Below are 26,580 nucleotides of genomic sequence, written 5' to 3' on the forward strand. Positions count from 1 at the left end.
TGTTCCCCTTTTATGCCATGATTGTGTTCGTTGGGGCACAGTCAGGGCCATTGACAGCTCCCAGAACTAAAGTCCCACTTTACATGCAGCACTAGCCAATCCAGCCTGGGTAAGGTCTCCGTCATTAATGTCCTTTCTTTGCAGAAAGTTTCTTCTGCCAGTTTCTTCAGAATGGAACTTCTTCAGCAACTAAAGTCAACCCAGAGGAGCCCAAAGGTGGAGCGGAAGAGACGGGATGGAAAGGCAAGTTCTCTAAAAGACTTGCTGAGTGGAACGGCTCATTTGCAGCATGTAACCCTCTATCCCCATGGCCTGAAGCAGGCTGACGTCCGGAAGACGAACCTAGCTAAAGCTGGCCATTGGACGCTGTGTAGAAATCCATGACTTGAAGCCGGTGCATGATTGTGAATGGATGGAGTGTGAGCGAGAGTGTGGATGGGTGGTGTGGACCATCCTAGAGAGGATGTAGCCCGCAGTGTGCTCACGTGTAAATGTCTGAGTTGTCGAATGTGTTCGTGGTGGCAGAGAGAAGCCTGGTGTCGGCTTAGTATGATGCGGAGGCGGCAAGGAAGAATAAGCCTTGGACCCAACTTCATTGGGTCTGGTGGTGGAGTGAATGGAGCTAAGCATCCTTAGGAAGCGGAATGAAAGGAAAGCGGTGGATAATTATCGGATGAAGCCAGTGGAATTTGGCAGCGGTTGCTGAGGTACAGCGATCTGGACCAAGGCTGGTGGATGTCTTTGGGAGATGGAGATAGTGAATAAGAGGAAGGGCCCTCCCTACTCAACATGCAGTCCTCAACGGAACTACATCCAGATGGAGGGAATTTAGCAGTGGGGTACCCGAAGGTTCCGTTTTAGACCCAGTACTCTCCAATATCCTCCTAAACAATCTAGATGAGGGCATTGAAGGGGAACTCATCAAATTTGCAGATGACACTAAGCTGGCAGGAATAGCCAACACCCCAGAAGACAAGCTCAAGATCCAAAAAGATGTGGACAGACTTGAACACTGGGCCCTATCTAACAAAGCAAAATTCAGCATAGATAAAAGTAAGGTTTTACACTTAGGTAAGAAAACGCAACTTTGTAGGTATAAACTAAGCGAAACTTGACTTAATGTCAGTAACCAAAAGAGGGAGCTTGGAGTCCTAGTGACCAATCACTTAAATACGAGACAACAATGTGCGGCGGCAGTAAAAAAAAAAAAGCCAACGCAATCCTAGGCTGCATTACTAGATGGATAGAATCAAGATCAGGTGAAGCTCTAATACTGCTTTACAAAGTAAGACCGCAGTTGGAATACTGCATCCAATTCTGGTCACCACAATACAGAAAAGATGCTGGCACTCTGGAAAGAATGCAGAGAAGAGAAACCAAAATGATTAGGGGGCTGGAGGCTAAAACGTATGAAGAACGGTTCCAGGATTAGGGTCTAGTCTAATGAAAAGAAGGACTGGGGAGGCATGACAGCCCAAAACCAATGGAATAGCTTGCCTTCAGAGGTTGTGGGTGCTCCATCACTGAAGGTTTTCAAAAACAGAGAGGACAACCGTTTGTCTGACATGGTATAGAGTCTCCTGCTCGAGCAGAGGGTTGGACTAGAAGATCTCTGAGGTCCCATAGAACTCTATTATTCTATATTTTATGAGGAGGCTAGTAGAATTTGGTAACAGTTGTTGGGGTACAGTGTTCCACAAGGAGGCTGATGAAGATGGTGGATAAGAGTTAAGGCCCTTTTTTGGTACGCAGCCCTCTCATCCTGAGGACGGACGCTGGCTGATGTCGTTTAGACAGACCAAGCAAAAATGGATGATGGACGCTGTGTGGAAATCCATGAATGGAAGCCGGGGCATGATTGTGGATGGATGGAGTGTGACTGTGTGTGCGGATGGGCGGTGTGCACCATCCCAGAGTGGATGCAGCCCGCAGTGTGCTTGTGTGTATGTGTCTGAGTTGTCGAATGTGTTCGTGGTGGAAGAGAGAAGCCTGGTGTCAGCTTAGTCTGATGCGGGGGCAGCATGGGAGCATAAGGCCTAGACCCAGCTTTGTTGGGTCTTGTGGTGCTGTGAATGCAGATAAGTGTCCTTATGATGTGGAATGAAAGGAAACCGGTGGATATTCACTGGAGGAAACCAGTTGAATTTGGCTGCCGGGTCTGAGGTACGGTGTTCTGTCCCGAGGCTGTTGGGTCTTTTAGAAGATGCATGTTGCAATGGGCTGTCCCACTCAGTGTACTTTGCTTTGTTTGCAGCATGATCCTTGGTAGTGCTGACTATTCCTGGATGGAAGCTGACAACGGAGCATCGATGAACAGAGGGCAATAATGGTCAAACTTGAGATGGCTAATAGAAAGGCAAGTTCCATGGAAAGTTTCTAAGTGGGATGGGAAGATTGTAGCTAATATACTGTCGTCATGTAGTTTCCTTCCAATATGTACTCCCCCAAACTGTCCTCTCAATTGGCTTGAAAGTTTGCAAAGAAGTGCTTGGAATTATCCCCTCATTGATTTATAGAAGATACCATTGTGCCCTGGCAGGAATCAGGCAGTCCTGTCTATAGGCAGGAAGGAACCCAGTTGTATGGAAATACATGGCGCTTACTCTGGCTGAGGTTGAGGTTTCTTCTTGGGGACAGGATTAGGACAAGTGAAACAAGTGAAAGAGGGTTTCCTCAGAAGGGGAAGGGAAAGGGGCTATTCCTGCTAAAATGGGGATATTTGGCCAGTTCTCCAGAGGACGCGACCCCTACTCTGAATCTGTTCCATAGGCTCATGAAGTTTTTTGGAAAGAGACCTAGTAAATGGTTTGGAATTATCCCCCCATTGCGTTATGGAAGATATGGACCATCCAGATTGGATACAGCTGCTGTGTGCTTTTGTGAAAGTGTCTGATCTGTTGAATGTGTTCGTGGTTCAAGGGAGAAGCCTCTTTTTCTAAGATGGTATTAGTTGAAATATGTGATTTAAGATTAAGAAATAGGTGTTATGGCAAAATAGAATATATAAAATTTTGTTAAAGATGACAAAAAATTGTACAAATTGATGACCGGATCAAAGCTCTGTTCCTAAAAGATGTAATTTGTATGTTTGAAAAAAATAAAAAAATAAAAATTTTGCAAAAAAAAAAAAAAAAAAAAAAAAAGGGGAGAAGCCTCGTATAATCTTATTTTGATACGGTCCAGCATGGAAGTATCAGGGTTGGATGGAAGGCCTGAGGTAGCCAGTGGAATTTGACAACAATTTTTGGTTTCAACACCTTTGGGGGGTATTTTCCAGTAGTATCCCAAGAACTGTAGTGAGAGAGGCTATGGAACATATTTGGAAAGGAGAAAAAACATTGTGGTATATAAGCATATCTGGTTATTAAGCCAAACTCCATATCCTGATCATTACCTGTTCCCCTTCCTGATTTATGTTGGTTCAGGCCAGTCAGGGCCATTGACAGCTCACAGAACTGAATGCCCTTCCCATGTTGTTGAGATCAAAAATCCTATATTGCTTTAAAGGATTTATTGTGACATGACCTTCTGCAATCAAGAGTGTTTCATTCTAGGTTCCATCGATCAATCAGATTTCATTTTTTCCCCATTCTCTTGCAGTAGGCTCACCCATGTAATCTTTTGGAAACTGCAAAAAACATCACCTTATATTCTGATTAATTTAACAAAATACTGAAAGAATTTCAATGCATCAACTCATGCAGGGTTCCACAGCCTGTGGCCCATGGCCCACTACCGGGCCGTGGCCTAATTGCCACCAGGCTCCATGTGTAGCCAGCCGAGGCACATACATTCACATGTGCACTCAGTCTCGCTAGCGTACTCACACAAGCTTCATCACAGGTGGTTGCGGTGCCACATGCATGAGGATTATCATGGGCGGTTGCTGCCCCAGTCGTTCATACATCATCGCGGACGGTTGCGAATGTTGTCATAGGTGCTTGCAGCCCCTTTGCCCAAACATCTCTGCAAACGTCATGGGTGCTCATGCATGTACCTTCACAAATGCTTGCCTTTCCCACAATATCATCCTCTCTTTCCTTTTCCCCCTGCTCCTGGCTGCCAACCCAGAAATGTTGGGGAACTCTGATCTAGTGGGCAGCAAATCTAACCCTTGAAGTCTTAGACACTTCATAATACTGATGTTTTGAAACTGCTTTTCTCTGCTGTATAGTTTCATTGTAATAAAAGTTTTCATTGACAATAGTATTTATTCTTTGCAGCATATAACAACCACTACCACCAGAATAAGAAAAAAAACACTCAAGGAAGTCTAGGTCTAAGCAATGACCAGAGATCATTTACAACTTCCCCCTCTTCTATATCTAAGGGTCTACCACAAAGAAGAGGGGATCAACCTATTCTCAAAAGTAGCTGATAAGAAGCAATGGATGGAAGCTAATCAAGAAGAGAACCAACCTAGAACTAAGGAGAAATTTCCTGATGGAACAATTAATCAGTGGTATCACTGGCTTCCAGAAGTTGTGAGTGCTGCAACACTGGAGGTTTTTAAGAAGAGATTGGACAACCATTTGTCTGAAATGTTACAGATTTGAGCAGGGGTTGGATTAGAACACCTCCAAGGTCCCTTCCACCTCTGTTATTCCCCTCTTTCTTTTTGCAATTCCACATAAATCTATAATGTCTACATATGTTCTGACAATCCTCTGACAACCCCTGGAAAGGGCTAGGAGTTTGAAAACCCAGATTTTAGTTTACTTTCCTTTATGGAAGCTATTTGAGACTTTGGGTGAATCATTCTCTCTTGCAGTGTAACTATCTCACAGAAGTGTTGGAGAGGAAAATAGGAGGAAGAATACTGTGTATGCTGTCCAGAAAGCTTGAATGAAAGGTGGAATGTAAATCCAGTAAATAAGTAAACAAACAAGTAAATCCCTCTACTGCAAGGGCCTTTCTCTTGGTGTGAACAGTGGACTAATAATATTAGTTTAATGTACAGACTCTGATTTCATTTTCAACTTGGGTTAAAAACATACAATTGCTCTGCTCACAAAGCAAACTGTGCCCATCAACATAGTACTGTGGTTCATAAAAACTACTGAGAAAACTATTGTTTTTCTCACTGTCAGACTTGATTTTGTTTTAGTCTAGCATGTTGTGCAAATTCAGCCAAGGGATTGGCAAGTTTCTCTGTGGACAGTGCGGTGTGCCAAGGATCTGATCTCCGTGATCAAAGGAAGTTTGAAACCTCTTTGAATATATAGTTGTAAGGCTTTCAAAATGGATGCCAGCTCAGAAAAGAGACTTCACAATGACTATAGGTATTTCTTGACTTATGACCATTTATTTAATGACCATTTGAAGTTATGATGCTGAAAAAAGTGATTAAAAATTGGTCCTCACATTTATGATGTCCCTGTGATCATGTGATCAAAATTTCCTGCTTGGCAACAGGAATGTATTTGCAGCAATTACAGCATCCTCTGGTCATTATTGTGACCTTCCCAGGGTGTTTCCGAAAAGGAAAGTCAATGGGGAAAATGAAGTTCACTTCATGACCATATGATTCACTTTATGACAATGACAAAAAAGTGGTAAAATTAGGCATGATTCGTTTAATGATTTTATCGCTTAGTAATAGAATTCTGGTCTATTACTGGCTGGCTGGGGGATTCTGGGAGTTGCAGTCCACCCATCTTCAAGCTTCCAAGGTTGAGAAACACTGCAATAGTGGTTGTAAGTTGAGGACCACCATACTCCATTGTTTCAGGGCATAATAACAGAATCTTAAAAGCCTGACAGTGTTTTTCCCCTCTCCTCTTATATTCAAGAGAATCAAGATGGGGCAATCTTTCTTAACCCTCTTCTCTTTCAGGACCAAGACATTTTAGCCACTTTTGCATTTCTTCTTCAAGGTTATCTCTGTACTCCTCTACATGTAGGGTTACGAGACATCTGGGAAAAGGAGAATGTGTCTTCCTTTTTGTCCTCATGTTCTCCATCCAGCAGACATAGCCTTAAAATCAAATGTTATCTGGCTTCTCAAGTACAGTATATGATCATGAGCAACGTTTCCTTATGGCACAGTACTTCTCTAATAAGTGCTAACCACAAGTTAATAAGCTTAGCCTCTGTGACCTTACTTAATTGATTAATACTGCTCCCCTGCGTGAGCTGGGGCCTGCAATTGGCAAGACCTTCATCAGTTAGACTCTGAATGCTTTTGTCTCTACCCTGGCCCTAGCATATTCTTAAGATTGAAAAATCATCTTTCTGAGGCTAGAGAAAGTAATTTCACATACATGTAGGATTAAGCATTTGTTTCTCTTTTCTTGAAGTTTTTCTCTATCATTTCTGTCAGAGATTCCAAGAAATTTGAAACAATTAATCTGCTCTCCTTTCCCCCCATTTGTCTTCCTTTCCAATTGTCCATGTCCTCCTCTGTTCAGATATCTAGTAACTCCAGCTACACTTATCCAACATCCAAATTCAAATGTGCCAATATTCTCTATCCTGCTTCTTCAAAGTCCAAATTTGGTTCTATAGAGTGTCACGGGCAAAATTATCTCCTATATGATTCTGGCCTTTGTAGGTATACGAAGTATTGCCTCAAGGGGGCAAGGAGGGGGAAAAACATCTAAAATCCCCAGGATGCAAAGCCTGTAGATGTTCTTGGATAGGGTTATTATTATTATAATTAGCCATGATGGTAAAAAATGAGCCATTCTGAAAATTGCTTTCTGCAGTGCCTGATTGTTCCATCACACCCCAAGTCTTCAATAGTAATCCATGTGGAACAAAGATACTTCATAGCAGTGAGTAGAGTTGGAGGAGGAGGCTGACATCCGGTTTCCAGTATGCTATAATTTGCTTGACAATAAAACTGTTTGAGAATAGTATTACTAGAAGAAAAACAGTGGCATTCCATGATTAACATTACAATTACATTCACAAGCTGTTTTCCTCCCAATGTTTATTCAGGAGGCATGTTCAATACAGCTGGGAATTTCATTGTTAACTGATGAGCAAAACAGCCTTGCAGTGGAATTAAAAAAAAAAACAAACTTCAGGCTCAAGAATTTGAATATTTGCTGGCTGCAAATTAATATGGGAATGAAACACCTGCTAAACCTATACACGTGGTGGGGATGTATAGAAAAGCAATGCTGTTTAGACAGGACTGTATCACTACTATTGAAGTTTCTCCCAGATGCAAAGTCTTTGGAGGTTCCTTCTGCATCAAAGGTGGTCCTACTTTTGGCAAATTGACATAGCTCCCTAAGTAGGTTTTTGTGCCACAAAAAGGCAGGACATCAGTGGTGGTATTTATCCAGTTCTATCCAGTTTGGGAAACCGGTAGCAGCTGCGGGAGGCTCCGCCCACCTGGCCGGACATCATCACGTCCCGTTTTTGACACTCTGTGCATGTGCGCGCTCCCATTTGTGAACCGGTAGCGAAAGTAAATGAATATCACCCCTGCAGGACATGGTCAGTTATTTGTTTCCTGTTGCATATTTATTAGCTTCGACCTCTCAAATAGACTCTCAAACAGTCTGTTACAGACAGCACTTCTTTTGAACCTGATTGGGAAAATTGAGGTAATCTAAATTTCCTTAGTTATAATTTTATCAAATTAAGCCAATTCTTTATTTATTTTTGTTTTTCCTATTTGTTTTCATTGCAGAGTGCTTTTTGTAGAAGACCCAAGAACTTGTCATTAATGTATAACTTCTATGTTTTTGTTCAAATTTGTATCTTTCTGAATAATCGTAATTTCTCAATTTTAGACAAATATGAAAAAGAGCTCCTATTTTATTGATAAAGTGACATCAAGGCAGTATCAATGCTTAGTGACCGATGCTTTCTGAAGCAATCTATCTTTACCTTGGTCATTTAGGTGTAGTAATTGCTCTTGTAAATTCAAATTGCTTCTAATCATATTCTTATTCATTTGATTTTTCTCAGTACTATGAATATCCCAATGGAGCTGAATCTTTGTCTAAAATATGATAGTTTGAGCCTGGTCAATCATGCCTCAAATGAAATAAAGAAAATTATTCTATAGGTCATCAAAACCAGACCAAGCCAAACCAAACTCCTAAAACCCACAAATAAACCCATAGCAATCAATGCTTTTTTTAAAAAAAGGTGTCTGATTCCCAGATTCATTTCCGATCAAACTCTATTGATTCAAGCTTTATTAATTACCAGCATTTGTATGCACATATTCATGTGACTCTAGATAATTTACAATGTACTGAATAACAACAAAAAGGCAAATAAAATTCAACATTTAAATAGAATTTTCCATTCAGAATATCCTATAGAACAGGGCTGTCAAACTTGCGCTCGCAGGCCGAATGTGTCATGCGCTGGCCACGTCCACACCAGTGGTGGGTTGCCCCCCGGTTTGCACCAGTTCTATAGAACCAGTAGTAAAACTGGCGGGAGACTCCGCCCACTGACCCCGACATCATCAGAATGTTTCTGCGCATGCGCAGAAGAGCATGCGGCCCCATTGTGAACCGGTAGTAAAGGTAAGAGGAACCCACCCCTGGTCTACCCCTGGTTTAGCGAAGGGGAAAAAAGTCCTGATACATCACGTGATGATGACGTGACAAAGTGAGAATTTGACACTCTGCTATAGAAGATGATTGCTTTAAAATGACAGCTCTGTGAAGGACAAAACAGTGGAAATAAATCTAATCTTAGAGATCATGCTGTTTTACAATGAGGAGCTGCTATTGAGAATGTCATTTCCTGGGTCCCACTCTTCCAGTCTCTTGTGGAGTGGGCACCATGTCATTTTTTTCTCTTAGACCATATAAGGCAAGTTGATTTTACAGGGATTAGACAGCCTTGAAAGTAAGAGGAGCCCAAGCCATATAGGTCTTTGTGGGTAACCACCAGCACCTTGAATTAAACATGGAAGGCTGCTGGCAACCAATGCAAAATAAGTGTTACTCTGTTTAACTAGCAGGCACTGCAAGCAAGCAGTTATATACTGTGCCATCTGCAACTTTTGATTTGCCCCATGTGAAACTGCTAACAGCAGTTTAAATGACCAATATTTTTCCCTTTTTCAAACTTAATGAAGTAGGAAATAATATCTCTGTACATTTATATATGTTGCCCAAATATCCAATACAGTGTGAAAACTACATTTATTATGTTATGTTATATAATTGGAAATGATGAAATTTAAGTACCTCTTCTAGTTCTGTATTTCTTGATTTCAAGGCCCATTCCCTCCTGCTGAGTTGAACTGTTTTCTACCCATGCTTGAGTCAACAGAAAGCTCTATCAATATGAAGTAGTCATCTCCCTTGCTGATCTCTGTCCTGTTTCTACTGTCTCTGTTTCAAAACAGACTCTTTCTCATAGATAAGGGGTAACAAAGTCAAAAAAGCTTTATTCAGATTGAAGATGCTCTTGGATAGGGCCTTGACAAAAGGAGGACAGTACTATAATGTGGATACAGCTGAGGACTCATAGACCAGGAATGGTGATAACATCATAGCTACATGGTATGAAAATGATGTTATATGGGCATTGTGGGTGTGTGAGAGTGTATACTGTACATGATAAATTTATAGGCCACTTAAGTTCAAATAATTTCGAATGGCTTCACAAAATTAGAAACACTGAAATATATGTAAGGCAGTACAAAACATCACACATAACTGTATGTGTTTAGGAGGAATCACAAAAAATCCAACATGTTTTTGCAACGCCAAAAGAAATCAATAGCTGGTGCTTGGAAAAACAAGCAGGTTTTTAAAGTTTGCCAGAAGGCAGACATGTTGGGGACTATGCAGATCTTTGCAGAGGAAAAAAACTATTCCAAAGGGCAGATGCAATAACAGAGAAAGACCACATCTTACATCCAACTAAACAGCATTGATTGATTGACAGCATCCAAAGCAAGCTAACTATTGGAGTGAATAGGATGGAATGACAGACAATTTTCAATTAGCTAGACTGTATGATGCTTTAGGACTTTTTAGATAACAACAAGCAACATGAATTGCAGCTGGAAACCAATTGACAACCAATGAACCTCAGATTGTAGGGGTGTTATATGGATCTAGAGAAGCTTGCCAATTTATGCTCATAAAGCTGCATTCTGGACCAGCTGTAATTTCCAGGGGAACTATATATAGAGTGCCTCATAGGATTCATTCAGTGGTGAGATTCAAGTCATTTAACAACCGGTTCTCTGCCCTAATGATTTCTTCCAACAACCAGTTCACCAAACTGCTCAGAAAGTTAACAACTGGTTCTCCTGAAGTGGTGCGAACTGGCTGAATCCCACCACTGGATTCATTCCTCTCCATCCAGGAACGGACAGAACTGCTCTTTGAAGAAACATTGCACTGATTGTCTCTCTTGTAGGAACTGCAGCGGGGAACTGCAGATTCATGAGTTGTAGAAGGCTATGCACACACAAATGGTAGCCAGAGGTTGGCTAAAAGTATGTAGCTTTCTCACTTGATAGTGAACAGATATCTAAGTAGGGAGCCCCTTCTAATGTATCTTGGATATTGACTTCTGTTCTGTATATAATTTCAGTATATTCCTTCATTTTTCTTTGATCATCTTTGAATTAGTTACTGTCTGTCCATTAGAGTCCTTTAGCATATCATCAATTCAAGGTTAGTACCTTCTGAGTTTGGAAGGAGACTTTTGTTGCCTGTTCCCATCTTTGATATCTTTACAGATATCATTTTAACGCTACTTCTTGTCTGTTCTCCTTTTGACATTTTGTTAAATTTCATTTTGAGATTTTTGTCTTTCTTGGCTTTGGCTTCTCTTCTTAGCAATTTCCACTCTTTGTTCTGACACCCAGTTTGCTTTCTGAACTTTGGCAGTCTCTTTTCATATTCAACCTTAATTATCTCTTTAACTTCATTCTACAGTTCCTCTGGTTCTCCATCAATGGGATTTAGGACAAATCTTCAAGGTACTTCAATACAAATAGTTTGTCGTGCAATGATTTTAAATTGACTTTTTCAAAAAGAAAAACAAATCACTCTTGGCAAAGTATTCAATAAGACAAATATAAATAAGAAATGGAAGCATCACTAATTGGACACCAGAGTTTAATGACACCGGGCTACGGACCCGTCAGGAAATACTCATCAAGACATGTGAGAAATTGTGTTTTAAATTGTAATTACAAAAATGGCAACCATGAAATTAATGGGACTTCTGTTTTTTATACTACATGAATATTATATCGGTAGGAGAAGAAGAGTCAGAGCCTGAGGCTGGAGTCAAAAGAGGAATCAGCCTGAAGTCATTACGTACCCACAAGCAATCCAAGTCCCATCCTCTTGAATTCTGTTAACTCTTATTTAGCACCAATTTAGTACTGACTGTTAGTTGACTAGATTCTTCTGTATAGGCTTGAGCAACAAACCAGCTTAAATGGAACTTAATGTGATCCTGATTCTTTGTGACTTATAATATCAGGTTAACATTTTGTACTTATTACTAAAATATATTTTCATATCTCTATGCACTTTTATTTTTTCTTACAGAAGCAAAGAAAACCATAGGGACAAAACTAACCTTCGGAAGCTATCCAGGTCACATCCTATCATTTTCCCAAAGTTTTAAACATGATTTAAATAAACTCAGAATATTTACATTCATGGCCACCGTGTATTATATTATTGCAATTTCAAACTTTATACTGCACTTTAGTTTGTGTTTCTTTCCCAATAAGTATCCTTTGAGTATATCCACAAGACCCACTGGCAATGCATTCTACTCTGAATTAGTTCACATTATAATATCCTCCCAATAAATACATTTCATTAGCTTTCATTCCCATGTGCAATGGAATTTTCTACTTTATTTAGCTATACAAGAGCCATGGAGGTGCAGTGGATAGAATGTAGTATTGTAGACTAATTCTGCTGACTGCCAGCAGTTCGACAGTTTGAGTCTCACCAGCTCAAGGTTGACCCAGTTTGCCATCCTTACGAGGTTAGTTAAGATGAGGACCCAGATTGTTATGGGCAATATTCTGACTCTGTAAACCATTTAGTGAGGGCTGAAAAGCACTGTGAAATGGTATATAAATCTAAGTGCTATTGCTATATTGCTTTTCTTTTTTTAAAAAATCCTTTCTGACACTTGATGGCAAAAAACATTGTAAATAATGTAAATGAATGCTCTGGTTGCTGCCTGGTGATATTACTATAAAACTTTTCTGAATGTAGAAGTGTAGTGAGTTTGAGGAATGAAAGGATATTGGCTGTAAAAATGCATATAAAAAGATTAGGTGGTGATAGCCTCTGTGGGAGGGCCTGATGCTTAGACTACAGAAGTGGTATATGATCTGTTTTCAAATGGAAGTAAAATATTGAAGCTAAACAGAGGAGCTGGAAAGCAAAGGAATGATGATAATTTCTCCCAAGGTGGAAGACTTCCATGGATTGTAGAAGCGCTGCAAAAGATTATAGAATGTCAGTAATGTGCATTTTGGAGACAAAAGGATAGGGAATAGAGCAGTGATGGTGAACCTTTTAGACACCGAGTGCCCAAACTGCGTGAGCACACATGCCCAAACTGAAAGGCGTGTGTGCCCATTTGCGCACACAGGCATGAACATGTGCACATGCACAGCAGAGACCCAAAGACCAGCTGGCTGACGGGAGGCAGAGCATCACAACACTGGCAGTGCGGCAAGAGGTAAGATCTTTTTCTTTCGTGAGCTTCTGTTTCATCGTTTGCAGGAAAACAGAAGCTCATGAAAGAAACACCATGGAGATCTGACCTGGGGCGACAGTGCGCATGCCAGCAGAGAGGGCTCTGTGTGCCACCTCTGGCACGTGTGCCGTAAGTTTGCCATCACAGGAATAGAGGGAGAATTAAAGTTTAGGTAAGGCTTACTTTGTGTATAACTCTACATTCTGTTTGATAAACATTATCAATTACATCTGAAGTGACTGGGTTTAATTGTGGAATTAAAATAATGGGTGATCTATTGTTTGCATCAATGTATAATAGCTGGAACCCCTAGGATAGCTTAACGGGACCAGAACCAGTGTGTTAACATTACAAGGAGGAAAATTCAGGCTTGACAGCAGGAAGAACTCCCTGATTTTACAAATTGTCAGCTTGTGGAACAAACTGTATATAAAGCAGCGAGTTCTCTTCTGCTTGAAGTCTTCAAAAAAGGCTACATGGCCTTCCACAATTTGTGTGTGTGTGGTAGAGGGGGAGGGAATCCTGCCAGTTTTTGACTTCTGGTGAGTGTCTGGACCAGTCTCTGTAGTTTTCTTGGCAAGGTTTCTCAAACGTATTTTGCCATTGCTTGCTTCCTAGAGTTGAGAGAGAGTGACTGACTGGTTCAAAGTCACCCAGAGGAATTTGTGCCTAAAATAGGGCTAGAACTCATGGTCACCCAGTTTATAGCCTGTTGCCTTAATCACTAGATCAGAGTCTACACTAAACAGGTGACTAGAATCAATAATCTCAAAGATGCCTTCCAGTTCTATGATTTGATAAACAAGGCGTAATCTTAATAGCACTGAGGGATTGGCTAAATTAGGGAAAGTGTTACAAAAAACAGGAGGACATTGAAAATATTTCTGGCATGAAGAATAATTACATAATTTAGTGATTTAGGGACTAATGTAACCCTATCAAAGATTAATTTGGATATATCACTATCTCTCAAGTCCAGATTTCTGTTCATTAAATTAAAAGAAGAGTGAGAATCAATTAGAAAAGAGCCATAGTACATTTTTTTAATGTATGATTACTACTATGAGACTATTATATGCACCAGAATGGCAAGATTCTGAAATGCCCACAAGGGGTAATGCTTAGTAAAGATGACAGAACTGGCAGAAATGGTGAAATTAACTTGTTTGATTAGCGAATGATCAACAAGTACATATATTTGAGACTGGAAGCCACTTATAGGCTTTTGGCTGAAAAAGAGAAAAAATGTAACGATTATGGGCCAGAAAATTAGAAAGGGTAGCTGGCTGAAAGAAAGAAATTATGCTGTAACCTTAAAGAGAGGGAATAAAATATCCTTTCCTTTCCTCTATTTTTTCTTATTTATTCACTACTTTTCCTCATTTTTTTTTTTTGGTTTCTTTTTAAATATTTGTATAGTTTTTATCTTGTTTTAACTCAACGTGGCAAACACACAAAGTATTTCATCCTCCTCCTACTTTCCCCTACAACAATCCTGTGAGGTGAGTTAGGCTGAGAGAGAGTGATTGACCCAAAATCACCCAGCCAGCTTTCATGCCTAAGGCAGGCCTAGAACTCATAGTCTTCTCATTTCTACCCTAGTGCCTTAAATCAATCTTGAGAGAGATGTTATAAATTGAGATTAAGAAAGTGTTTTAAAAAATCAAAATCTGTCAGGAACTGACATACAAAGGGATGAATTACTATTGCTATAAGAGCTACACATACTATACAGATATTCCTCAAGTTACGACAGCTCAATTAGCGACCATTCAAAATTATGACACACACCCCTCACAAAAAAAGTACTTATGACCCAGTCCCAAAGTTATGATGTTGCAGCACCATAGTGGCCATTCGCCTGTACGACCAACCACAGAGAGACTGCAGCATGCCCCCTGCTTAATTCCCCCTTCCCCTATCCTGCTTGGCTGAGTCTCCACAGGCAACTGAACCTGCTTTGTATAAAGACTGTAGAGATTCTCAGTCATCCAGGTCATGGTTGTCCCAAAAGTGCTTTTTACAGGAGGCAACTGGACTTTCCTGTTTTTTCTTTTGAAGATGCTTTGCTTCTCATCCAAGAAGCTTCTTCAGTTCTGACAGGATAGTAGAGAACTTTTTTTCTTGAAAAAAAGTCTGCACAGCAGAAAGTTTTGTTATCCAATAATTAAGCAATTTGCACTAAAATAAAAAGGGTCTTAGACACTTTAATAATCATGTAAATTGGTGAAAAAAGTTTATAAAAGCTCCATGTGCTAAGAGTAACAATTACAGATAGTCCTCGACTTACAACAGTTTATTTAGTTCAATGTTACAACGGCACTGAAAAAAGTGACTTATGACCATTGTTTCAAACTTACGACTGTTGTAACATCCCCATGGGCATGTGATCAAATTTCAGATGCTTTGCAACTGACTCATATTTATGACCTTTTGCAGTGTCCTGGGGTCATGCGATCACCTTTTGTAACCTTCTGACAAGCAAAGTCAATGGGGAAGCCAGATTCACTTAATAGTCGTGTTACTAACTTAACAACTGCAATGCAAAGATCGTAAAATGGGGCAAAACTCACTTAACAAAGGACTCACTAAGCAACAGAAATTTTGGGCTCAATTTGCAGTCGTAAGTTGAAGACTACCTACTCTATGTTGATTTTTAAATTTGGAAGGAAAAAAACAAACCCTCCCTGAACAGAATTGCAATGCTAATAATGCAGATGGTAAAACTGACTGATTTTTGTTGATTAACAGATCTCTAATGTGGGGGATTTGGGAGCCGTCTCCAGAAGGCAGAAGTGAAATGGCTGCATTGCTTCACTTTGCATTGCTCTGTGCGTCATTCCAATGATAAACTGGACATGCTGGAAAAGAACTCAGTCAGTGATATATGCTAGGTTGTCTGGCAGGTTTGCTTAAAGTTTCACAGATCAATGCAGCTTTTTTTTAACTGCGTCATAACTTGAAAGTACCTCACTGGCACTTTAAAAGTAATCTTGTTAGGGTATATCTTCTTCGACTAATGTCTGTGGCTACACATGAGTGGCAGAATTAATTTAACATCATGTCACATAAAATTCTTCAGACAGCACTGTATTTTTAAAAAGTCAGATATTTGTTAAAATGTTGTTATAATGAATCCTCCCAGCTTTTCAGCTTTTCAACTACAGAGATTTGCGTAGCCAAGCAAGTACCCAACATGAATTTTTCTATTGGTAGCCTCATCCTCGAGGGTTTCTATATCTATGCATCAGGGGTGGGTTCTAAATTTTTTTAATACTGGTTCTGTGGGTGTGGCTTATTTTATGGGCATGGCTTGATGGTCATGTGACAATTCTTTAGGATTTAGCTGAGGTACTGGTCTACCAGGCTTTTAACTGCTTGCAGAGCTGTACCGGTCTACTCATTTGTTTTTGCAGGCACCGGTCTACCCATTTATTTTTGCAGGCACCGGTCTACTCATTTATTTTTGTAGGCACTGGTCTACCCATTTATTTTTGCAGGCACCGATCTACTCATTTGTTTTCTTTTAACACTGATCAGCTGTAGGGCGGCCCTTTGAAGCCCCGCGGCAAGAGTTTAAACAGTTTTTTCCCCTCTAGCCATCAGCTGGGACTCAGGAGGCAGCAATAGATTGGGGGTGGGGCCAAATAAAAGGTAAGAAGAATGCAGGGGTGGTGGGGGGGTGGGGGGGGCAGAACCGGTTCGGTGACATCATATCGTCACCGCTACCGGCTCGGCCAAACCGGGCGGAACTGGGAGGAACCCACCACTGCTATGCATGTGAAGGGAGAAGAAAACATAGAATCATAAAATTGGAAGGGACCTTGGAGATCTTCTAGTCCAACACCCTGCTCAAGGCAAAAACCATATGCCTTCCTAGTCAAATGGTTATCCTGTCTATTTTTGAAAACCTCCAGTGATAGACCACTCATAACTCTGGGAGGCAAGCTCTTTCCAGTGATTAATTGTTGTCTTTGTCAGTAAATTACTCCTTACTTCTAAGTTGGATCTCTTTTTAACAAGCTTCCACCCAATTACTTCTTGTTCTGCCCTCTGGTGCTTTGGAAAATTAGTCAGTCCCCTCTTCTCTGTAACAGCCTCTGAAGGACTAGAAGACAGTGGTCATGCCCCTCCCCCAATCTTTGTCTTTGATAGGCTAGACATACTTAGGTCCTTCAACTGTTCATACAGTTTGCAACCTTGCACGCAAATGTGTAAAGCCATCTGGCTGGAGCCCCTTTGAATTTGATGCACCCGGGGAAAAAGTTGCCTCACTGATGAGCCTCTTGTATTACTATAACACACACACACACACATATGGAATAGGTTGATGCTACAATAAGGGGTGTGACAGGCATGCAGTGGGTTTATGTGTTATACTTCTCCAATAAGGCAATACATGTGACTAAAAAAATAACTAGTTCAAAGTTACTAATACTTTGTACTTTCTAATACTGCCCACCAGGATCCCCAGTGGCACAATGGTTAGAATGCAGTAGTGCAGGCTAATTCTGCCCACAGCCTGGAGTTTGATTCTGACAGGCTCTGTAAAAAAGATGTCGAAACTCTAGAAAAAGTACAGAGAAGAGCAATAAAGATGATTAGGGAACTAAAGGCTAAAATATATAAAGAACAGTCACAGGAAATAGGTACATCTAGTTTAATGAAAAGAAGGACTACAGATGACATGATAGCAGTTTCCCAATATCTAAGGGCTGCCACAAAGAAGAGGGGGTCAACCTATTCTCCAAAGCACCTGAAGGCTGGATAAGAAACAATGAATGGAAATTAATCAAGGAGAGAAGCAACCTAGAACTAAGGAGAAATTTACTGACAGAACAATTAATCAGTGGAACAACTTACCTCCAGAAGTTGTGGGTGCTCTAACACTGGAGGTTTTTAAGAAGAGATTGGACAACCACTTGTCTGAAATGTTATAGGGCAGGAGTGTCAAGCTCAAGGCCCGGGGACCGGATCTGACCCGTGGGTTTCTTAGATCTGGTCCACGGGGCTGCCTTGGAAACAGCAGATGCCTCTGCCAGCCTCTGCCACACAGGGCCTCCCAAGCTCCGTTTTCACTGGCAGAGGGTTGCAGGAGGCCATCACAGCTGAAAACAGAGCTTGGGAGCTTGTTTTCTCTGGCATAGTGCTCAGGCTGCCACAGGCGCCCCTGACATGAGTGACATCAAGCTGGCCACACCCACCCAGGCCCCACCCACTCCAGCAGCCCAAGGTCAAACACCACCCTGATGCAGCCCTCAATGAAATCAAGTTTGACACCCCTGATATCGGGTTTCCTGCCTGAGTACGGAGTTGAACTAGAAGACCTCCAAGGTCCCTTCCAACTCTCTCTCTTATTCCGGGCTCAAGGTTCACTCAGTCCATCCTTCCAAGGTTCCATCCTTCCAAGGTTGGTAAAATGAGGACCCTAGACTGTTGGGGACAATATGCTGACATGGTAAACCACCCATAGAATGTTGTATAGCACTATGGAACAGTATATATGTCTAAGTGCTATTGCTAATACTTACTTATAGCACATACATAGGGATAGAAAGAGAATGAATGAATGGTGGTTTGGTTAGTATACTCAGTCTCAGTGAACAACAGTAACTTATTGGATTTATATGTTGCTCCACAGTCCTTGACTCAGGGCAGCTTAAAGAAATTATATTTGCCAAATGATGAATTAAGAGAATGCTGTGAAAATATCAGGGTTTCTGTTGTTAAGGGGCAGTTCAAATCAGTTGGTGACAATGAATTTAGAGGACAAAAGAATACTCTATAATCCCAGAGTTTCATACCTGATTGGCACTTTTCTGGTTGTGGCTTCATTATTGATATTCACAAGACAGTTTTGATATTCTTTTGTGAAACTCTCTGAGCAAAAGAGTGGTATAGAAATAACAGCAAGTACAAGCTCTGCATCAGTGGTGGGTTCCTCCCGGTTTGGCCTGGTTCGGCCGACCCGGTAGCGGTGATGAAATGACGTCACCGAACCAGTTCTCTTTGTTCGGGAGCTGGGCCCTCCCCCCCGCCCCCCGCCCCCCCGCATTATTCTTACCTTTTATTTGGCCCCGCCTCCAATCTATTCGCTGCCTCCCGAGTCCCAGCTGATCAGCTAGAAGGAAAAAAACTGTTTAAACTCTTGCCGTGGGGCTTCAAAGGGCCGCCCTACAGTTGATCAGTGTTAAAAGGCAGTGTGGTGCTAGACCAGTGCACTCAAAAAACAAATGGGTAGACCGGTGTGCTCCAAAAACAAATAGGTAGACCGGAATGCTCCAAAAACAAATGGGTAGACCGGAACGCTCCAAGAACAAATGGATAGACCGGTACAGCTCTGCAAGCAGTTAAAAGCCTGGTAGACCAGTACCTCTGCTAAATCCTAAATAATTGTCATATGACCATCAAACCACGCCCACAAAATAAGCCACGCCCACAGAACCGGTAGTAAAAAAAATTAGAACCCATCCCTGCTCTGCATGGCATAGCACCAGACTTCAATAGGGATTGTCTTGCCAGAACTGAATCTACCCATCTGGCAAGAACATCTCAATTAGGCTGCAGTATATAAGACAGGCAATATTCAGCTTTACAGGAAAGTGGGGAAAGGGAGACAATTGGCTTACCAACCAAAGTTGGTGCAAAAAATTAAACTAAAAAAATCCTCCTCCTTGTAGCTTTTTTTTTTTTTTTTGCCAGACAGCAATTTTGCAACAGCTCTACGTCTGCTCCTTTAGGGACCTCGGAGCTCTTTCGAAGCTCTTGAAATGTCTCACGTTCACAGCTGGCTGAATTTATAGCTGAAATACCATGATTTCTTACTCCATTTCTATTTCCCCTTTCATTTTTAAATATTCCTATGGAGAGTTGTAAACAGTAATATCTGTGCTCCGAAACTGGCAAGAAATGCAGAAAATATAAAGTTGGCTTGTTTTAATTGGGGGGAGGGAGGGGAAAACCACCAAGCACTATCAGGGGAAGCATGTGTTTTCCATTTAGTTAATGAAAATTTTGCATTCTATTTAATTGAAACTCATCAATTAAAGCAAATTTTAAAGTACCTGTGGATAAACGTTTTAGCACTTTGTTAATATATGCAAGTAAAAAAGCAAGTAACTTGTAGTATGGAAAGATGTTGGACTGTATGATACTTTTATGTTCAGTGTATATTTCACTGCTGAGCTAGTAGTTTACATATTAAAGTAGAACCAAGGAAATCCAGGTTCAATGCCACAATGAGATATAGCTTATTGGTGGCTTTGGGCCAGTTTTTATCTGCCTGTATCTCACTAGGATGTTATTGCAAAAAGCAATTGAGGAAGGGCTATTTCATACACTGCCCGAAGTAGAAGTAAACTGGCCTGAATGTAATTAGAATGTTTTCAGATTTGAAGGAATATGCTTCTTGAATAGAATAGAATAGAATAGAATAGAATAGAATAGAATAGAATAGAATAGAATAGAATAGAATAGAATAGAATAGAATAACAGGTGGAAGGGACCTTGGAAGTCTTCTAGTCCAACCCCCAGAAATAGTTTTGAGGTCTTCACAGAAGAATTGGGATCTGGCTCTGGTCCTTCATGAATAAAGAAATAAATAGATTTCTGAATAGGAGATTGGGCAATGAATCCCAGAAGACCAGAGCAGAGACAGATGTACCTTGCAATCCGTGGTGGGTTTCAAAATTTTTTACTACCGGTTCTGTGGGTGTGGCTTGGTGGGCGTGGCTTGGTGGGCATGGCAGGGGAAGGATACTGCAAAATCTCCATTCCCACCCCACTCCAGGGAAGGTTACTGCAAAATCCCCATTCCCTCCCAATCAGCTGGGACTCGGAGGCAGAGAATAGATGGGGGCGGGGCGAGTCAGAACTTGTATTACTGGTTCTCCAAACTACTCAAAATTTCCGCTACCGGTTCTCCAGAACTGGTCAGAACCTGCTGAAACCCACCTCTGCTTGCCATAAGGCAAAAACGTGTGGCATTTATCAACTCAGTACTGACTCTTCATGACCACACAGATAAATTTTCTCTATGACAGTCTGTCCTTTACCTCAGGGGTGTCAAATTCGCATCATCACAGCGTCATCACGTGACATATCACAACTATTTCCCCCTTTGCTAAACCGAGCACAGGTGTGGCAGCACATGACGCATCTGGCCCACGGGCCATGAGTTTGACAGCCCTGCTTTACCTGATCCTTCAGGTCTTCCAACAGTGCTCTCATTGCCCCTGTAATCAAGTCCATCCTCCTCATTGCTGGTCATCCTCTTCTTCTCTTTCCTTCAGCCTTTCTCAACATTAGCTTCTTCTATAGAGAGCTAAGTCTTCAGATAGTATCTACAAAGTAAGGTAATTTGAACCTGACCATTTATGCTGCCCAATAAAAATTCTGGATTGTTGTGTTCAATTTGTTTCCTTGGCTGTCCAAGGTATTCTCCAAAACCAGATTTCAAAAGCATGGATCCTTTTTGTATTCTGTTTTTTTCCCCCCAAACTTACAGTACTAGTCCGCAATAGGTAAAAACAAATTAGCGTTGAATGGATTTGTTGGTTCATGAAATGTAGTGCTTCACATGAATACAAATTAGGGATCTGGCAAAGCAGCTGCCAGACTGAACATGCTCACTAACTGGTATTCTTTTCTTCTGTTTTGCAATCTTCTGGGATATCAGAGCTCACAAAATGATAGCTTTGCTTTTCAATATTACCTGTCTCATTCTCAATATGACCCGCTTCACTTCTTACTTAGTTGGTAGTGGCATTAGGGTTTTAAAGTAAAATGTCCAAGACTGAATTTGCAAGAATTAATACAAAAGCATCCAAATAAGAAGAGTTGGAAGCTGGGTAGGAGCAAAACGAAGATAAGATAAGAAAAGGAAAGAAAAAGGATAACATTTTATAATTTAAAGTTGTATATATGTATAATCATTAGATTCAGAATCTAAAGCAACTATTTGCATCATTGCAAACTACCTCCATACTATTTCCTAGGAAAAATACATAGGGTATCTGGGGCCTGGTGGCACAGCTGGCTAATAGCCTGTTATTAACATTCAGCTGCCTGCAATTACTGCAAGTTCGAATCTCCCCAGGCTCAAGGTTGACTCAGCCTTCCATCCTTTCTAAGGTAGGTAAATTGAGGACCCAGTTTGTGGGGGCAATAAGCTGACTTTGTATAAATATACAAAAGTATAAAGGCTATTGCTTAACGCATTGTAAGCCACCCTGAGTCGCCGGAGAAGGGCAGCATATAAATCAAATTAAAAACAAAAAATTCAACTGAAAGGAGACTTTACATCAGTCGTGAAATGCTCCCGGTTCGGAGTGGATCAGACAATCCGGTAGTGATTATGGCAGGTGGTTTGGAGAACCGGTAGTGATGGTGGCGCGAGGCTCTGCCCACCCACCTGGGTGTCATTACTTCCAGCTTTTAAAAAGTAAAAAAAAAAAGGCTCTGACGATTGTGCGCCACAGCTGTGATTGTCAGAGCCTCTTTTTTTACCTTTTAAAAGCATTTTTTTACAACCTATTCGCCCAAAGAGATTGTAAAAAAAATGCTTTAAAAAAGTATATAAAAAAATTGGCCACACCCACCCAGTCACGTTACCCCCCCAGCAAGCCACGCCCACAGAACCGGTAGTAACAAATTTTACTACCACTGCTTTACATTTCACCACTGCTTTACATCTACATTATAAAGAAATAATTTTTTTATGTTTACACATGAACATGATGTTAGAAGTTTTAGATATACTGGAGTTTAGATATACTATATGTTGTTTGGCTTGTATTTTAAGACAAAAATAAGGGAAATTTCCAAGTGCAACTTTCTAAATAAAGCTATATAGTTATCACTTGTGCATTCCTTTGAAATTTGTTACACAGTTCTTACTTGAAAGATTTATAAAAATATACATTTATTTTTTATTTGGGGAATTTAGGAGGCAACAGATTTACAATAAAACATATACAGGCCTACCAAGCACAATTGGGAAAGCTCTAGTACTGAATGAGAGAGTCAGTTTGATGTAGTGGTTTTAATGTATCAGGCTAGAAACTAGGAGACTGTGAGTTCTAGTCACACCTTAGTTACGAAGCCAGCTGGTTGACCCTGGGCCAGTCACTTTTTCTCAGCCCGAGGAAGGAGGCAATAGCAAACCACTTCTGAAAAATCTTGCCAAGAAAACGCAGGAACATGTCCAGGCAGTCTCCAAGAATCAGATACAATTGAACAGAAGGAAAAAACCAGCACTGAATGAATACAAAAATAGGAAACAAACAGTTTTACAGTTACTCCTTGCACTATCCAAAGTGTGATTTTGAGAGCAGCATTCCTATTAGATGAATGGGCTGCAATAAAATGGTGTGCTATTAATTACTGTGGGTGGTAAAGTTTAATTTTTATTACTGCATGCTGTTGAAAACAGCAGGATCAGAAATTAGTTTAAAGTTTAATGATTCTGAATAAAATGTTTCAAGAGGTGCTATAAAAATGGTTTTAGATAGAGAGCCATTGAAACCTGCCTCTGCAATAAGAAAGGGCAACCAGACACAACCTATATTTATCAAACTTTTGTGTTTTGCAAAGAGCTCAGAGTGCTTGCCAATAGAAGGAAGTAGGGATATTTGTAACTGGTTATTGTGTCTTTTTGGAGGGGGGGGGAAGAAATTTTGTAGGAGGAACAAAAATTCTCAGAAAAAGTTTGTAGATGTCCATCTACAGTCATAAGTCATAAGTTTATTTTGTCAAGCATATATAAGATAACAGGTAAAAGTATAAACATAATTTAAATACATGAAAAGAGTAAGTAAAAGGGAATATTAGGGTTATAATATTATAATATTAATATAATATAATATTAATATAATTGGTTATAATATTAGGGTTATATTATTACGGTAGGCACGCTGGTGCACTTATGCATGCCCCTTACAGACCTCTTAGGAATGGGGTGAGGTCAACAGTAGACAGTTTAAGGTTAAAGTTTTGGGGGTTTGGGGAAGAAACTACAGAGTCAGGTAGTGCATTCCAAGCATTGACCACTCTGTTACTGAAGTCATATTTTCTGCAATCAAGTTTGGAGAGGTTTACCTTCTGTTTCTATCTATTATTTGCTCGTGCATTGTTGTGGTTGAAGCTGAAGTAGACATTGACAGGAAGGACATTGTGGCAGATAATTTTATGTACTATGCTTAGGTCAGACTGAAGGCGGCGTAGTGCTAAGTTGTCTAAGCCCAAAATTCGAAGTCTGGTGGCATAAGGTATTTTATTGCGGGTAGAGGAATGGAGGACTCTTCTCATAAAATATCTCTGGACTCTCTCGATTGTATTTATGTCTGATATGCAGTGCGGGTTCCAGACAGATGAGCTGTATTCAAGAATTGGTCTAGCAAATGTTTTGTATGCTCTAGTTAGTAGTACAACATTACCAGAGAAGAAGCTAAGCAAGATTAGGTTAACAACTCTTAATGCCTTTTTGGCACTGTTGTTACAGTGGGCTCGGGTACTTAGATCATTAGTCCATCTACATAACAAGTTATCTGGGTTTCAAGGCAGAGTTGTAGGCTTTCAAGCAGGGTTGACTTGATCTGAGTTTGGAATCAAGGCAGAATTTGTCTGATTAATATATGAGTGGAAAAACTTCACAGAATATCAGGGTTGCAGATTAAAATGGGAAGTTTATATGTTACACATCACCATTTTTGGATAATTTTGAAAAGCTAACGTGAGCCAGTACTTGGATGGATGGAAGGAAGAAAAGAGATAAGGAAATCTGCTATTCTGAATCTAATACTTTCAAAGAGAGGGGAAATGGTTAAAGATCTGACAGTGATTGGAACCTGTGGGAAAGTGACATATTATCCTTAAATACATGATGTCAAGGGGGAAAAGAATTGAGAAGACTCAAGTCTAATCACTTAAATATAAACCAGCAGTGTGCTTGCAGCTGCCAAAAACATAGTCCTAAGATGCATTAACAGAGGGATAGAATCAACATTGCGTGAAGTGTTAATACCACTTCATAATGCTTTGATACGACCACACTTGGAATACTGCATCCAGTTTTGGGCACCACTGTATAAAAAGATGTTGAGACAAAAAACACCAGCAAAGAGGATTAAGGGACTGGAGGCTAAAACATATGAAGAACAGTTGCAGGAAATAAGTATGTGTTAAATGTGTTTAATGAAAAGAAGGACTAGGGGTGACATTATAGCAGTGTTCCAATATTTGAGGGGCTACCAAAGGAAAAGGGGGTCAACCTATTCTACAAAGCACCTGAAGCAAGGGTGAAATGCTACCGATTTGGACCGGTTTGACCAAACCGGTAGCGATAGCAGCAGGTGGTTTGGAGAACCGGTAGCGGTGGCAGCGCGAGGCTCCATCCACCCACCCGGTCATCATTACTTCCTAGTTTTAACCAGGAAGTAACCTGTCTTTTACTCTCTGTGCATGAGCAAAAGGGTTTGTGCATGTGCAGAGAGTCCAGGCACGCACGTGAAGCAAGCGCACTTGCGAGCACAGCGAGCGCACATGCACGGCGTGTTCGCTTCTGAACTGGTAGAGAAGATAAGTAGATTTAATCCTGACCTGAAGGCATATTTGTATTTTTAAATATCTGCAGATATTAATGTTTTTAAAGACCACGATTCTTTGAATATAAGAATTAATATTAAATTATTGTCTCGTCCACTACTGCTTAATGTTACTCGGTGTTTTCATTTCAGCTGTTAGACTTTCAAATGTACCCAAGGAACAAAAATGATTCATCCAATGTTTATCTCTATACCAGAAACTCTGGTGTACCAAGCTGCTATTAAAAGCAATACTGCAAAGATCAATTTTAAGAAGTGATGAGCTTCTTTCCCCCCCTTCTCTCCCTCCCTCCAGTCATAATTGGCTACAACTTTAAAATACTGGTCTCAGTATTGTTGTTCATTATTGCAGTGCCAGAAATGCACACATTCTAAGGAGAAAATTAATCTTTGGGAATCTCTCTGGTAGTTAGTCACTTTGTGACCTGCAGAAGCATGCTAGATTTAAATGTGTTAAAATACAATCTCATCCTAAAATGTAGTACAATAAAATCTGTTTCTTCAGCACAATATTGAAATAATATCATTTCTAAGTAGCTCATTTGGATGTCTTTATACTTGTTAAAAGTATTTTTGCTTCCTTAATATGCTGAGCAAATGCTTGAACCAACAATGAATGTGCAGTTATCATTCCCTCGTATGTCACTTGCTACTCTGATATTGCCTGGTAAAAACTAATTAAAATAATTGCAATTTTTCCATATGTAGCAACAAAGAATCTCTAGGAGGCAAATGGCATTTTTTAAAAAAGCACATTTTATGAAAATTAAGCGATCCCGATTGTTCAGTGGGCATGCAAATTAAGGACACAATATCTGACAAGATAAGGGAACTTGGGATCAAATTAGCCCAGGGATATTATGTAGGATGCTGACACTTTCAAAATTGTTAAGGTACACAGCACTGCAAACAGTAAGACAAACAGTCCTCTCCTGCCAAATTGAGGAAATGAATGAAGAGTTACCCAGCCATCATTATTTTTGTTATTTCGGTATAGTGGCAGTTGGTGAACGCTTTGCTTTTATTTCCTTACTAAGTGGAACAGATTTTGAATCATTCAGTGATCCTTATTCATGCTATAAGGATGCTACTAGTCACTAGTGGGAAATTGTCTTAGGCAGAGAAGCAAAGTGGAGATCTAATCAACTGAATGATAGAAGAATGTTTAGGATTACCCAATAAATTTGATCTACAGAGATTAAGAAATTCATTCAAAAGCATTTTGCTCCTCCTTTAGCACTACACAGGCTACAGTCTGAGGACCACTTGATTCCACACCTTAACCATAAACTTTTTC

This window comes from Pituophis catenifer, unplaced genomic scaffold, assembly GCF_029215685.1.
Source record: "Pituophis catenifer annectens isolate HBS135680 unplaced genomic scaffold, rPitCat1.0.hap2 SCAF_1, whole genome shotgun sequence".
Lineage (NCBI taxonomy): Eukaryota > Metazoa > Chordata > Lepidosauria > Squamata > Colubridae > Pituophis > Pituophis catenifer.